We start from the raw sequence: 16935 nt of genomic DNA, 5'->3' as shown, positions 1-16935 counted from the left end.
ACCATGTGTGTTCCATTGTCAAGGACACTCATGAAGCATTTTCTTCATTGATTTTCCATCCTATAAATACTTACTTAACCAGATTAGCTCTGTTAGACCAGAAATCTCTTGATCACGGTATTAGTTTTCTATTGCTGCTGTAACAAATTACCACGAATTTAGTAGCTTGAAACAATACAAATTTATTATTTTATAGTTGGAAGTCTGATGTTGGGCTAAAATCAAGGTGACAATAGGGAAGAATCCATTTCCTTGCCTTTTCCAGTTTCTAGAAGTTGCCTACATTCCTTGGCTCATGGCCCCTTTCCTCCATCTACAAAGCCATCTCTCTGACTGTTCTTCCATAGTCTGGTCTCCCTCTGACCCTTCTTTTCAGCTTCCTTCTTTCACTTTTAAGGACCTTCGTGATTATCTTGTACCCATCTGGATAATCCAGGATAATCTATTTTAAAATCAGTTGATTAGTAAACTTGATTCTGTCTGCACCTTTGATCCCCCTTGGCCATGTAACCTAACATATTCACTGTTTCAGGTATTAGAAATGGACATCTTTGGACTTCCCTGGTTGCACAGTGGCTAAGAATCTGCCTGCCAATGCAGGGGACAGGGGTTCGAGCCCTGGTCCGGGAAGATCCCACATGCCGCGGAGCAACTAAGTTCGTGTGCCACAACTAATGAGCCTGTGCTATAGAGCCCATGAGCCACAACTACTGAAGCCCGAGCACCTAGAGCCCATGCTCTGCAACAAGAGAAGCCACCGCAATGAGAAGTCCTCGCACCACAATGAAGAGTAGCCCCCGCTCGCCACAACTAGAGAAAGCCAGTGCACAGCAGTGAAGACCCAATGCAGCCAAAAATAAATATATAAATAAAATAAATTTAAAAAAAAAGAGAGAAATGGACATCTTTGGGGGAGGGACATTATTCTACCTACCAGTCAATAACCGAAGCAGGAGCTTGGTTGACTAGATGGACTTGTTGATGTCCAGGGCTACCATGTGATCACTGATGACGAGGTCAGGAAAGATAGGCATTTTGCTATTTGGCTAAAACCAAACACAAATATCAAATTTTGGTAGAATACCAAGGCTGAGACTGAACTTCAGTATGTTCCTAACACATTTTGACCCAGAAATCCACTTCTAGAAATTTATCCTAAAGAATTACTCACACAATGTGCAAAGTTATACAAACAAGAATACTTATTGCCACACAATTTATAAGAGAGAAAAACTGTAAGCAACTTAAATGTCTGTCCACTGGGGAATGGCTTACAAAATATACCTTTATTCTGGAATACTCTGCAACTTAAAATGAGGTAAACTTATAGACTAGGAGGATGTTCATGATCTACTCTAGTTCTTATAAAAGAGCAAGCTGTGGAACAATATGCATAGTATGATACCATTTTACCTTTTATAAATGTGTGTCTGTGTGTGTGCACACATATGTGTGTGGACTTGCAGAGAAAAAAGACTGAAAGTGTATACACCTATTAGCAATATAAACTTCTGTATTGTTTGAATTTTTACAGTGAGCATGCATCACTTTAGTTTATCCCTTGACCCAGAAATTCTAATTCTAGGAAATTTACTAATGAAAACATCGTGGTGATGAACAGAGATTTCTCTGCAAGGATCTACACCACTGTTTATATAAGAGTGAACAATTGTTAGCACCCAAAATGAATGGGGAATTGATTAAATGAGTTGTACATTTATACTATGGAAGCGTATACAGCCATTAAAAATAAAGATAATTTACAAAACAGAAATAGACTCACAAACATAGAAAACAAACTTATGGTTACCAAAGGGGAAAGGCAGGGGAGGGATAAATTTGGAGTTTGGGATTAAAATATACACACCAGGAGGCTTCCGCAGCGGTTGAGAGTCCGCATGCCAATGCAGGGGACACGGGTTCGTGCCCCAGTCTGGAAAGATCTCACATGCCGCGGAGCGGCTGGGCCCGTGAGCCATGGCCGCTGAGCCTACGCGTCCGGAGCCTGTGCTCCGCAACGGGGGAGGCCACGACAGTGAGAGGCCCGCGTACCGCAAAAAAAAAAAAAAAAAAAAGAGTATAAAATATACACACCACTATATGTAAAATAGATAAAAAACAAGGACTGTATGGCACAGGGAACTATACTCAATATGTTGTAATAAACTATAATGAAAAAGAATCTAAAAAAGAATATATATATACATATATATGTGAATCACTTTGCTGTACACGTGAAACTAATACAACATTGTAAATCAATTATATTTCAAGAAAAATTAAAATAAATAAATAAGATCACATACACACACACAGTGAAGACTGACAAATATACTACTAAATAAAAATATTATAAAACATTATGTATAACGTGTACCATTTCATTCAAATGTACACACAAATAAAAATATTATTATGCAAATATCATCAGCAGCTATCTATGTAGGGTGGAATGATGGGTGATTTTTACTTTCTTTCGTGATTTTCGTGATTTTTACTGTCTTTTTTGGAAGACAGGAAGAAGTCAGAGATGGGGCTCTAGTTCCACACTTCTCTCAGGATTGAACTTCCAAGGACAGTATGTGTATTAAGGACCCACAGTTTTGGGGTGGGATGAGAAATCCCAGAGTAGACAGCTTGTTCTGGGTTTCCTGGAGCAGTCATTTAGAGAGCCCATGCAGCACTCAGTAATCACAGATGGCCCACCAACATGCCCCCGTCTACTTGGTGCCACAGCCAACATGGTGCTACATCCAACATGGCACTGCTGCCAATGTGGCACTCTATCCAACATGGAATTCCTCTAACATGCTGCCACCACCAACATAGTGCTGCATCCAAAGGGCCCTACCACACAGTGGTACTCTATTCAACATGGTGCTACATTCAACATGACATCAGAACCAACAAGGCAACTGAGCTGTAGAGTAACTGTGGCTGAGGAAGACTCCCAGGCAGTGGAGCTTGAGGTAAGCTTCACTGGCCAGCACATCCCAGTGAGCTGACAGAGCAGAGGCAAAATCCAAGTGGGATAAATAGGTTAATGAGCAAGGACCAACCACTCCCCCTATTCAAGCTTCCTTACCCAGGATCCCAGGAAGGAGGGAAAGGGGAAAGAGGAGAAACTTGAGAGGGGGCAAATGCTGAAACACAGAGGCAGAGGTTTACACATATTTGATATGTGGTTGTTGAGTTTATACACACTACATTTCCCTTTGCCTTGGCTAGTTTTCTTGCTTTGAAAGGGGATGTCAAAATATTCAAGCTTATCAATAGCAACAGGTCCTTGGACCTTCATTCTGCAGATTTTTTCATTACCCCATAAGCCTATTACTTTGGCCTTTCTTGAATTTACCCCCTGGAGAGATGTTTTAGGGTCTCTTTGAAAGCCTTTTGCCAATTAGGTTTTTCTATAACCAACTCTCCCTTTTATAACTTAAGCTCGTTGCCCTTTGAAAGTTCTTTTACTTACTAATTAATTTGCAAGGAACACTTTTGTTTACTCATTAACAGTGATCACTGCTCTCAACATTCACTGCATATTTTTATTGTACAACACATATTTTGACCACATTAAGAAAATGATTTAAGGGAAAAAATTCCTCATATATCTTCCACTTAATATGTTAAATTTCTCCAATTCAGCTCTGAACCAACATAACCTGACTCACTGATATCAGTGTTCTAGTTTCTGCATTTAAGATGCTTTGTAAGCTTGGAATTAACATACACACTCTACTATATATAAAATAGATAACCAATAAGGACTTACTGTATAGCATGGGGAACTATACTCAATATTCTGTAATAACTTATATGGGAAAAAAATCTGAAAAAGAATGAATATATGTGTATGTATAACTAAATCACTATGTGGTACACCTAAAACTAATACAACATTGTAAACCTATTATGCTCCAATAAAATTTTTTAAAATGCTATTGTACACAACCACATCATTTGCCTTCAACATTGCCATTTCTGTTGACTGCATGGTATTTCATTATGTTGATAAATTAGCTTCTCTTGAGCCATTTCCCAAGTGTAACAGTTTAGGTAGATTGCTCCTTTAAAAAGTGTTCTGGGGTGATCTCAATATAGGAACTTAAACAAAGTCACAAAATGATTACAGATCTTCAAACAAAAAAGTTCTGAAGAGAAAATCAAATTTTGGCTAACTATTAAAAGAATTAAAAGATATCTCTTGTCAATTTTAATGTCAAGAAAACATGAAAACCAGTGTGTGTGAGCACTAAGCATAAATAATAAAAAGTTAACAGTATATTCATGAAAACCTATGAATAAGTTAAGAAAAGGTATTATTATTATTATTAATTACTCATTAAAAGGTCATAGTCCCTCCCTTTTCTGGCCGAGGGATTTACCTCCAAGTCCTTCTGAATCTGGTAGAGTGAAGAGGCAATATCACTTCACCAGCTCCACTATGACCAAGATGTGCGTGTGGTCTTCAAACCAGGATCTGATTCCACTGGGGCATGAGAAGGCCTTCTTAGGGCTTTGATACATGTTTCCAGTTCTTCATTGCCCATAAATTTTCTAACATTGGTTGGCCCAAGTCTAGGCCTGGATCACCAATAGCCCTCTGTCCCTTTATAAGAAAAAGGCATTACCCTTCTATACTCTTGGAGAGGGCTTGCTGTCTCTCCCTGTCTTGGGCTCATTTCTGTTAAGGGTAAAGTTAAATTAAGACCAGGGCATTCTGCCCCAAGTTTTGAATTCGGATAAATGATAGAGGCAGTGGGAGTATTGACAATTTTTATTCAATAATTTTGCCTCTTCTATCCCCTGACTATTGCCCAAGAATGCCTAGCTCTTGTTAGATAATCACTTGAGAGCAGAACAAAAAAGGCAAGAGTATCAGCCATAAAAAAGAATGAAATAAAGCCATTTGCAGAAACATGGATGGACCTAGAGATTATCATACTAAGTGAAGTAAGTCAGAAAGAGAAAGATAAATATCATATGACATCACTTACATGTGAAATCTAAAATATGATACAGGGACTTCCCTTGTGGTCCAGTGGTTAAGACTCCAAGTTTCCAATGCAGGGGGCACAGGTTCAATCCCTGGTCGGGGAACTAGGATCACACATGCCACGTGGCTTGGCCAAAAAAAAAAGATACAAGTGAACTTATTTACAAAACAGAAAGAGACTCACAGACATAGAAAACCAACTTATGGTTACCAAAGGGGAAAGGAGGGTGACGGAGGGATAAAATGGGAGATTGGGATTGACATATACACACTACTATATATAAAATAACCAACAAGGACCTTCTGCACAGCACAGGGAACTATATTCAATATTTTGTAATAACCTGTAAGGGAAAAGAATCTGAAAAGGAATATATATATGTAAAACAGAATCACTGTGTTGTACACCTGAAATTAACAAGATTTTGTAGATAAACTACACTTCAATTTTTAAAAAGCTAGAAAGAAATATAAGAAATAAGAAAGAAATTCTGTCCTGAATGCCAAAAATGTCTTTCTATATGTATACAATGTAAGCAGGTCTTTAAATGATCATTCTCGGAAAGAAAAAAGTATGGACTATTGACAGTGATTCTTTTAAATATACCTGGAACGTTTTCATGGGACTACTAAATCTTTCCAGATATCTGGGATAAAACTTTTATTTTAGATTTGTTGTGCATTACTTGATTAGGTAGTTAAAATCATTTTTATCAAATCATATCATGATTGGTTTCCCTGGTGGCACAGTGGTTGAGAATCCACCTGCCAATGCAGGGCACACGGGTTTGAGCTCTGGTCTGGGAAGATCCCATATGCCACGGAGCAACTAAGCCCGTGTGCCACAGCTACTGAGCCTGCGCTCTGGAGCCCGCGAGCCACAACTACTGAGCCCGCGAGCCACAACTACTGAAGCCCGTTCGCCTAGATCCCGTGCTCTGCAACAAGAGAAGCCACCTCAATGAGAAGCCCGAGCAGCGTGGCAAAAGTAGCCCCCGTTCGCCGCAACTAGAGAAAGCCCCCGCGCAGCAATGAAGACCCAAAACGCAGCCAAAAAAAAAAAAAATCATATCATTAAGTATTTGTTATAATGGTAAATCCTTATTGTTTTAAAAATTGGTTTTGGGGCTTCCCTGGTGGCGCAGTGGTTGAGAGTCCGCCTGCCGATGCAGGGGACGCGGGTTCGTGCCCCGGTCCGGGAAGATCCCACATGCCGCAAAGCGGCTGGGCCCGTGAGCCATGGCCACTGAGCCTGCGCGTCCAGAGCCTGTGCTCCGCAACGGGAGAGGCCACAACAGTGAGAGGCCCGCGTACCGCAAAAAAAAAAAAAAAAAAAATTGGTTTTGTTCCGGCCACGTCATGTAGCTTGCGAGATCTTATTTCCCTGACCAGGGACTGAACCCTGGCCACGGCAGTGAAAGCACCGAGTGCTACCACTGGACAGCAAGGGAACTCCCTAAAAATTGTTAAATATTGTCTACTTTCTATCGACCAAAAAAAAAAAATGAAATTACGTGCTAGTTTAATTAGTGTTTAGCAGTAAATACTTTTCTCTTTCATTAAATAGGAAAAGATTGCCTATAATGGAGTTATTTACTGTTTTTATACTTGATTTTTATTAATTTTTTTAAAAAGCTAAACACTAGAATTTGAATCACATCCACATACACATATGTACTCTTTACCCAGGGAAACCATGCATTCATTCATCATACTCCTTGTTTTACAAGTAATGTATAATTTTAGCTACACATTACATTGCATTATTAGAAATTAGTAAGAAACAATATATTGATGTATTATCTTATTTTTAGTAAGATTATAAAATGGATAACTTAATTATATTAGATCTATATCAGTTTATTTTATTTATTTATTTATTTATTTTTGGCTGCATTGGGTCTTCGTTGCTGCACGGGGACTTTCTCTAGTTGCGGCGAGCGGGGGCTACTCTTCGTTGTGGTGCATGGGCTTCTCATTGCGGTGGCTTCTCTTGTTGTGGAGCACAGACTCTAGGCGCGTGGGCTCAGTAGTTGTGGCACACGGGCTTAGTTGCTCCGTGGCATGGGGGATCTTCCTGGACCAGGGCTGAAACCCGTGTCCCCTGCATTGGCAGGCACATTCTTAACCACTGTGCCACCAGGGAAGCCCACTGCGCCATCAGGGAAGCCCACTGCGCCACCAGGGAAGCCCAAGAACTATATCACTTTAAACTAGATAGATTTTAATAATCTGATTTATAAGATTTATTTATTTCCTAGTGGTTACTGTCATGTTCCTTGAAATAGGTATTAACACATTTATTTGATGTAAAAAATAAACAGATGTTTTCTGACAATAGGTAAATCTGATCTGATTTAATGACAGAGAAGATTGGTGTTAGCAACTGGATTATATAGCTGACATTTTCTATCTTGTAAATGAACTAAAGTTGCAGTTCCAAGGTTATGACGAAAATACATTTATAGCATGTGCTGTATTTAGGTGTATAGTTCAGTGGCATTAAGTACATTCACACTGTTGTGCAACCATCACCACTATCCATCTCCAGAACTTTTTCATCATCTCAAACTGAAACTGTGCACCCATTAAACAGTAACTTCCACTCACCTCTCCCCCAGGCCCTGGTAACCACAATTCTACTTAAAAAAAAAAAATTATTGAAGTATAGTTGATTTACAATGTTATGTTTAATTTCTGCTCTACAGCAAAGTGACTCAGTTATATATATATATATATATTTTTTTTCTTTTTCATACTCTTTTCTACTATGGTTTCTCACAGGATATTGAATATAGTTCCCTGTGCTATACAGTAGGACCTTGTTGTTTACCCATCCTATATACAATAGTTTGCATCTACTAATCCCAAACTCCCAGCCCTTCCCTCCCACCCACCTTGGCAACCACAAGTCTGTTCTCTATATCTGTGAGTCTGTTTTTGTTTTGTAGATGTGTTCATTTGTGTTGTATTTTAGATTCCATGTACAAGTGATATCATATGGTATTTGTCTTTCTCTTTCTGACATACTTCGCTTAGTATGATAATCTCTAAGTCATCCATGTTGCTGCAAATGGCATTATTTCATTCTTTTTAATGACTAATATTCCATTGTGTATATATACCACATCTTCTTTATCTAGTTATCTGTCAATGGACATTTAGGTTGTTTCCATGTCTTGGCTATTGTAAAACCACTATTCTACTTTTTTCTCTATGAATTTGTCTATTAAAGGTACCTCATATAAGTGCAATCATATAATATTTGTCATTTTGTGTCTAATTTCACTTAGCATAATATGTTCACGGTTCATCCATTTGTAGCATTATCAGAACTTCATTCCTTTTTATAGCTGATTAATATCCCAACCATATTTTGTTTATTTATTCATCCATTCATAGATATTTGGGTTGTTTCCACTTTTTGGCTAGTGTGAATAATGCTGCTATGAACATTGGTGTACAAATATCTGTTTGATTTCCTGCTTTCAATTCTTTTGGGTATGTACCCAGAAGTGAAATTGCTGAATTATTTGGTAATTCTATGTCTAATTTTTTGAGGAAGCTAATTTGTTGGGTTTTTTTTCAGTATAGCACATGCTATAAATGTATTTATCATGACTCTGGGTTACAGTTCAGACACAGAGCAGGAGAGCTTCCTGAAGGGAAACAAAGCAGATGCCAGGGCAAAGATAAAGGAACTTTTGCAAGTAGCTGACCTGCAATTCTCTGAGAAAGTAAAGGAAGAAAATGAGTTTACAGTCAGTGTTCAAGGTTAGAAGATGATCCACCACACAATTTTAAAGGAGCACTAGTGCTATGATGAAGCCAAGCATTGAGCATGGTATGGAATTTCAGAAGCTCTATGTCCTGTGATTAGAACCCACAGGCAGCTAGTGAGATAAGTACCTTGGGTCCAGAAGGGGAATTTGGGCGATGCACCACAGCACCCCCTTGTGCTGACCAATCCACCTGCTCCATACAGTAGGTCCGTGCGGTAAGTGCCAACCTCTGAGTTCTGATGAAAATCCCATAGAATCAAGTTTCAACAAACATTATCTCTGTTCCTCCTCTGAATCTGTTCATACTGATCCTGTCTCTCAGAGACCTGTTAGCTACTGGAGGGGTTGGAACTGTGTCTCACACTTCTTCCATAAGCAGCATGGTGTGATGCTAATGCTTGGACTTGGGTGACAGGTGGCCATGCAGTTGAGTCCAGGTCTGCCTCTTTCAGTGGATCTTGGGCAAAGGTATTGGTCCTTCCCAGCATTGATCTGCTTCTCTGTAAAATGGCTTCACCGGGCTGCTGGGAAGATGAAGTAAGATGATGACTATACCCCATTTCTATTAACCAGTTGTAGAGCTTTCTGCATTTCTTTAATTAAAATAATTGTGCTCACTTTTCTTCTTAGAGTTAAGTGCTATACCACTTGACCTCTATTATCTTTGCAACCTATGATGAAGCTGATAGTCTAAGAGCATCTCCTACTGTTAGCCCCAGCCTCCGTAGACCAGTCACCACTGTTTTTCCTTGATGCTGGTGTCTCTCTCACCAGTGTATTTTTTGTTTTTTTTTTTTTTTTGGCCACTCTGCGAGACATATCGGATTTTTAGTTCCCTGACCAGGGATCATACCCACACCCCCTGCATTGGAAGCACAGAGTCTTAACCACTGGACCACCAGGGAAGCCCCTCGCCAGTGCATTCTTTTCTTTTTAAAAAAAAATTAATTAATTGATTGATTGATTAATTTGGTTGTGCTGGGTCTTAGTTGCGGCAGGTGGGCTCCTTAGTTGCAGCTCACCGGTTCCTTAGTTGTGGCATGAGAACTCTTAGCTGCGGCATGTATGTGGGATCTAGTTCCCTGACCAGGCATTGAATCCAGGCCCCCTGCATTGGGAGTGCGGAGTCTTAACCACTGAGCCACCAGGGAAGTCCCTACTAGTGCATTCTTGACTGCTTTGATAAAAGGAGTGTCCTCTGGGCTCTCCCATGGAACAGAGTTAATGCAGAGAGGGGCTGAGAGAATAGTCAATGGATTAGACACAAGTGGATTCAGCACAAGAAGGAAGTGAACCCCATGTGATACGGGGAGAATGGGCACAAATCCCACAGAAAAGACTCCTGACTAGAACAGAAAAGTACCTCCTTCTAGGACTTACCTGTGGGCTGAGCTGACCTCAGAGTAGCATCAACACAATTTTATGTTGTCTTTAAGTGGCTGGTAGAAGTATCCAAGGATCATAACCAGTCTCAGACTAAGACTCCATTGTAAAAATCAGAATTTTTTTGCCACACTGCACAGCTTGTGGGACCTTAGTTCCCCAACCAGGGATTGAACTTGGGTCCACGGCAGTTAAAGCCCGAGTCGTTTTTTTGGCTGTGTTGGGTTTTGGTTACTGCGTGCAGGCTTTCTCTTGTTGCGGCGAGCGGGGGCTTCTCTTGTTGTGGAGAATGGACTCTAGGAGCACAGGCTCAGTAATTGTGGCGCGCAGGCGTAGTTGCTCCGTGGCATGTGGGATCTTCCCGGACCAGGGATCAAACCTGTGTTCCCTGCATTGGCAGATGGATTCTTAACCACTGCACCACCAGGGAAGTCCCAAGCCCAAGTCTTAACCACTGGACAGCCAGGGAATTCCCCTTGAGCTTATATTTTTTTATGAGGTCAGTTTATCAACTGTCTTAAGTTCAATACTCAAGGAGGAAAGCAACACATAACTAAATCACAACTGCCACTTGAAGTTGATGAACTGAAAGGAAGCAACTCAGAGAGATCCTGCGATTTCTTTTTACTTGGACCATTCAGCCCCTAAACACACAGGCCTGAAGTAAAAGGTCCAGCTCAGAACCTTCTCACACCATGTGCTCTCTTCATGCCCAGTAAGCTGTTCCCAGGACCCGTTTCTAGCGCCAAAATGCCAGCTGTCCTTGCCTGTTCTAATTCTGCTCCTTGAGCTCCACCTCCTGTGCGATGCTGAATACTTGTCTGACATCACTGCCTGCAGGCTAGACTTCTTTCCCTCTAGTGGATTCTGTGGGGCTCTATCCCATCCCCTCTTCAGAGCTGACGCACCCATCCCTCAGCTGCTGTATTAATTGTTGACAGTTCATAGCTGCACTTCTCACTGGAACCTGCCCTCAGCTACAGGGAACTGGCCATGCAGGCTATGCCCCGTTCCAGGGGCCAGCCCATAGCCAATGGTGGGCTGATGTGGAGATAAAAAAGCCAGCTCCTCATCTCACAACTTGAGTCAACTTCGGGGGCTACCCCAGCTCCAGATCTGCTTGTAGGGTGATCTGAGGTCTCATTTCCAACCTTGGTTGGCTTCTCCTTCTGCCCAGTTCTGTCTCCTTTGCCCCTTACAGTTGTGTCTACTGAGCATGTTCTCTAACAGACTTGCTGTACAAGTTTGTGGAACAAACTCTCTGCAGCTCAGAGTCTGTTTCAAGGGCAGCCAACCTAAGACATCCTCCTACTCGGAGTCAGGTCTATGCTTGCTGTGGAATCACAGGAAACAATCAAACCCATCAGGGGGTGGGGAGGCCTGTGTTCAGCAAGGCCTGTGTCCATCACTAATAGAATGATCTTGGGTCATTCTATTAGTAGTAGTTTGTACATTTTAATCTGAAATGCCTCATTTATCCCTCACCCCTCTTTTCCCTTTGGTAACTGTGTTTGTTTTCTATGTCTGTGAGTCTATTTCTATTTTGTAAATAAGTTCATTTGTATCATTTTTTTTAGATTCCATGTATAAGCGATATCATATGATATTTATCTTTGTCTGGCTTACTTCACTTAGTATAACAAATTCATTCTTTTGCATGTGGATATGCAGTTGTCCCATTATCAACTGCCAGAATTAATGGTATATCATCCTTTTTGTGGCCCCATTTCCAAAGTTCCTTGATTTTTTTTTTGCATCAAAAATTCAGTCAAATTGTAAAGCAATTATACCCCAATAAAGATGTTAAAAAAAAAAAATTCAGTCAAGGGCTTCTCTGGTGGCGCAGTGGTTAAGAATCTGCCTACCAATGCAGGGGACATGGGTTCAAGCCCTTGTCCGGGAAGATCCCACATGCTGCAGAGCAACTAAGCCTGTGTGCCACAACTACTGAGCCTGCGCTCTAGAGCCTGCAAACTACAACCATTGAAGCCAGTGTGCCTAGAGCCCGTGCTCCGCAACAAGAGAAGCCACCGCAATGAGAAGCCTGTGTACACAATGAAGAGTAGCCCCTGCTCTCCGCAATTAGAGAGAAGCCCACGTGTAGCAACGAAGACCCAATGCAGCCAAAAAGAAAAAAAAAAAAATCTGTCAAAGCTGAATTTACTCATTTTAAGTCTCAACATGATATCACAAAATTTCCACCAATTGTACAAAATGTCCCCTTGGGCCAGTTTTAAATTAGGCTCATGCAACAGAACGCGCATTTCATTTGAAAGCTTTAGTGCAGGTGTGCCCAAGCCATCAAATCCAATTAAACAGGACCAAATGCCTTAATAGCTGAAGACTTAGTTTTTCAGCAGGCTGTCTCTAGAGAGGTTCCAAGCATATAAAATAGTGAAATCCCAAGAAACCATTTTTTTTAGACCAGCCAAGAAAGATTGGTACTAAGTAATTTGGAAGGGTGTCAAGGGTGATTCAATTTATTACAGCACTGATTCTGAGGAGAGAGTGCCAAGTGCACTTGCCCTTGAAGGATAAGTTGTACTCTGATCTCTGGCAATGAACGGCAGGGTCTTTGGTTGATGGGAGAAGGTGGACAATAGTTCTAAAGTAGAAGAGAGTGGTATACATGGATGGTAAGGTGTAGAGGGCAGCTGGAGTTAAAAAGGCATGCTGGGACAGATGTGGGCTGGGTGGGGGAAGAGAACTCAAATGCCTGGCTGAAGAAATATGAAATGTTGTTAAGAAAAATCACTTGGAAAAAAGGCAAGAAGGTAGGTGGCATGTACTTTCAATGCATTACTGGGGATGGATGGTGGTCTCATCTAAGAGTTAATTCATTATCTAACCTAAGGGAATGTAGCATTGTTATTACTATCAAGTATAGGCTTAGACTCTGAAGTTATATGCTAGATATTATCCAGTAGAAAAGATAACCCCAAAGGGAACAGTTTGAATGCCCTCCTGGATATGAACCAGTTTTATATCTAATCTAACGTTTTAATTCTAACATTCCTTTTTTACTCCTAGTTTTCTTTTATAAATGTCTATGAATACCCAGTTCCTCAACATGCTCTTATAACCAGCTTTAACTTACTGGCTCCCTTATTAATAAGTTAATAAATCTTGACATATGTTCATTCTGTGTTTGTATGAATCATGTTTTCAACATTTTAAAAAAATTTACTTTGCCAGCATTCAATTGTGATGCCCCAAACTATCAAGGGTTGTTAAGCATCCTTTGAGAAAAAAAGCAGCCCTCACTCCACCAAGGAGCCCAACTCTAAATCGTCATTGGGTTCCTCATTCTTCATGAATTTGTAAAGGAGTAAAAAAATTTTAAAGCTGTGAAAATGTATTCCAAGGGAATGGGAGGCTCATTCCTGATGGCTGTGTTATTACACCACCCTAGACAGTACAAACCCTAGGAAGCCAGACATTCTCACATGAGCACGTATTTAAGAATGATTTCAGGGCTTCCCTGGTGGCGCAGTGGTTGAGAGTCCGCCTGCCGATGCAGGGGACACAGGTTCGTGCCCCGGTCCGGGAAGATCCCACGTGCCGTGGAGCGGCTGGGCCCGTGAGCCATGGCCGATGAGCCTGGCTGCAGAGCCTGTGCTCCGCAATGGGAGAGGCCACAACAGTGAGAGGCCCGCGTACCGCAAAAAAAAAAAAAAAAAAAAAAAAGGAATGATTTCAGGCAGTCTTTCGCCTTAGCCCCTGCCTTGGCTAGCAGCTGCTCCATTGTTGAAAGTCTATAACCTAGATTCAGATTTTCATAACCTAGCACATAAAGCTGTCTAACCACTTGCTTTGGTTCTCTGTAGGAAAGGAGAGAACAACCCTCTTGGCTTCAAGTATGCTCCAAAGTTACTAACAAACTCACTAATAGGGCTAATGTTCACTGCCTGGAAATGCCCTCACCTGCCCCCTTTTTAGTCAGATAAATAGTTACTATTTAGTGCTCAACTTATGTACCATGTCCTTCCTAAACTCCTCCAGGCATGAGGAGTTACTTCCTTTTCCCTTAGCATTCTGGTCCCATCTTTACAGTATGTTCAATACAGTACTACCCCTTAACTGTTTGAAGTGTTTCTCCAGTTACTTTGAGAGCCTCCCAAAGGCAGACATTATCTCATTTATTTCTGTACATTCTATTTCTACCCACAGGTTTTGGCATATAGAGAGGATTCAATAAATTGCTGTTGAGAGAGCACTTTGATCTGAACACCAGTTCTCTAGATACAAACCATTTTCTCAATTTAAAAAAAGCATGGAAAATTATTGTACTTCGATGGAGTATACATACAAGTTTTCTCTCTGAGATGTACATAGTTGTGAGTGCTGTCTGGTGAGGCAGAAATTAGATTGTATTAGGGATAAAATGACCAAAAATTGTCTCTACCACATGGGGTACTTGGATATGCTGACTTATGTTCGGTCATATACTAGGGTTAAACAGTGTGAACTAAATGAACAGATGCTTTGCATATTACAACAGGGTTAAAAGAGTTTGTAAACATTAGACAATCCCTAATCTCAAAAACAGTTCACATTCATTTGAAATGGACAACAGTACACATTTACAGTTTTGCCCAAAGCTATCTTAACTCTCATGACTTCGGTCAAACTATAAAATAAAGAGATCCAAGTAATCTGGACATTCTTCAGAATACCACATTGGTCCACTATATTGATGACATCATATTAATTGGACCAAATAAGCAATAAATGGCTAGCATGATGGAGTCTTTGTCATGTGCTACAATGGCTGGGAGAAAAATCCTATGAAGATTTGGGGGCCACCACATCAATAAAACTTTTAGGGGTCAAGTAGTCTGGGAAATCACCTCCAAAACAGAAGACAAATTATTGCATCTTGCACCTCCCACCACCAAGAAGAAAGCAAAATGCATCCTTGCCAATATTTGATATGGTCAGTCTTTCTAACTTTAGCTATTCTGATAGCTGTGTGTGTAGTGGAATCTTGTTCCATTTTATATTTGCATTTCCTCAATGACCAATGATGTTGAGCACCTTTTCATGTTCTTATTTGCCATGCGGATATCTTCTTTGATGACATGCCTGTTCAAATCCTTTACTCATTTAAAAAATTGTGCTGTTTTCTTATTGATTTTTGAGAGTTCTTTACATATTCTCGATTCAAGTTCTTTATCAGATATATGCGTTGCAATGGTTTTCTCCTACATTATGCTTTGCTTTTTCATTTTCCTAACAGTGTCATTTGAGGAGCAGGAGTTTTTAATTTTGATGAAGTCCAATCTATCAGTTTGTTCTGTGCTTTTATTGCCTAAGTCAAGGTCACAAAGGGTTTCTTCTGTTTTCTTTTAGAAATTTTATAATTTGAGGTTTGACATTTAGGTCTATGATTCATCTAGAGTTAGTTTCTGTATGGTGTGAGATATGGATCCAAGTTTGTTTATTTTTGCATATGGATGTCCAACTGTCTAAGCACCAATGTTGGAATGGTATCCTTTCTCCAATAAATTGCCTTTATGCCTCTGTTAAAAATAATTGTCTATACATGTGTGGGGTTTTTTGGGACTCTATACTGTTCCTTTGATATATGTGCGTATCTTTATGTCAAAACCAAACTGTTGGGACTTCCCTGGTGGCGCACTGGTTAAGAATCTGCCTGCCAACGCAGGGGCCACGGGTTCGATTCCTGGTCTGGGAAGATCCCATGTGCCATAGAACAACTAAGCCCCGGCGCTACAACTACTGAGCCTGAGTTATAGAGCCCGCGTGCCTAGAGCTGGTGCTCTGCAACAAGAGAAGTCACGAGAAGCCCGCGCACCACAACAAAGAGCAGCCCCCACTCGGCGCAACTACAGAAGGCCTGCGCGCAGCAACGAATAACCAACGTAGCCCCCCCCCCCACAAATTAAACAAATTTATATAAAAAAATAAACTGTTTTGGGAATTCCCTGGCGGTCCAGCGGTTAGGACTCAGTGGTTTCACTGCCATGGCCCGGCTTCGATCCTTGACTGGGGAACTAAGATCCCACAGGTCATGAGGTGTGACCGAAAACAAAACAACAAAAAAACCACTGTTTTGATTTACTGTAGCTTTATAATAACTCTTATGATTAGGTAGCATTAGCCTTCCAAATTTGTTCTTCTTTTTCAGAGTTATTTTGACTGTTCTAGTTCTTTGAATTTCTATGTGAATTTTAGAATCAGTAAGACAATGTTTTCAAAAAAGCTTGCTGGGATTTTGATTAGTACTGCACCTAATCTGTAGTTAAGCTTGGGGAGAATTGACACCTTAATAATATTGAGTCTTTCAATCATAAAGAAGGTATATCTCTCCATTTACCTATCTTCTTTTTCTCAGCAGTATTTTATAGTTTTAAGTGTACAAGTCTTTCGTATCCTTTAAAAATTTATCCATATTTTTATATTATTGCTAATGACACTTTTTTTTTACATTTTTATTGGAGTATAATTGCTTTACAATGGTGTGTTAGTTTCTGCTGTGTAACAAAGTGAATCACTTATACATATACATATATCCCCATATCTGCTCCCACTTTCATCTCCGTCCCACCCTCCCTATCCCACCTTTCTAGCTTGTCACAAAGCACCGAGCTGATCTACCTGTGCTGTGCTACTGCTTCCCACTAGCTATCTATTTTACATTTGGTAGTGTATATATGGACATATATACACTACCGTGTGCTCAGGTACATTCTCTAGTAGGTCTGTGTCTTTGTTCCCATCTTGCCCCTAGATTCTTCATGACCTTTTTTT

At 40.5% G+C, this 16935-nt stretch overlaps 1 long non-coding RNA gene across 1 annotated transcript in view; it reads right to left on the bottom strand.

Annotated features, from left to right (window-relative positions):
• Positions 1-210: 210 nt before the first annotated feature.
• Positions 211-16935, bottom strand: part of LOC132432246 (uncharacterized) — a 42941-nt gene continuing 26216 nt past the window's right edge. The window contains exons 2-4 of the long non-coding RNA XR_009520868.1: positions 8906-9299; positions 4998-5123; positions 211-1046 (exon numbers count right to left, since the gene is read on the bottom strand). This is a non-coding gene — a long non-coding RNA (uncharacterized lncRNA). The remainder of the gene's footprint in view (positions 1047-4997; positions 5124-8905; positions 9300-16935) is intronic.

This window comes from Delphinus delphis, chromosome 10 (genome assembly GCF_949987515.2).
Source record: "Delphinus delphis chromosome 10, mDelDel1.2, whole genome shotgun sequence".
In the NCBI taxonomy this organism is placed as follows: Eukaryota; Metazoa; Chordata; class Mammalia; order Artiodactyla; family Delphinidae; genus Delphinus; species Delphinus delphis.
The sequence above is the reverse complement of the archived record's forward strand: the minus strand, read 5'-3'. Positions and strand labels throughout refer to the sequence as shown.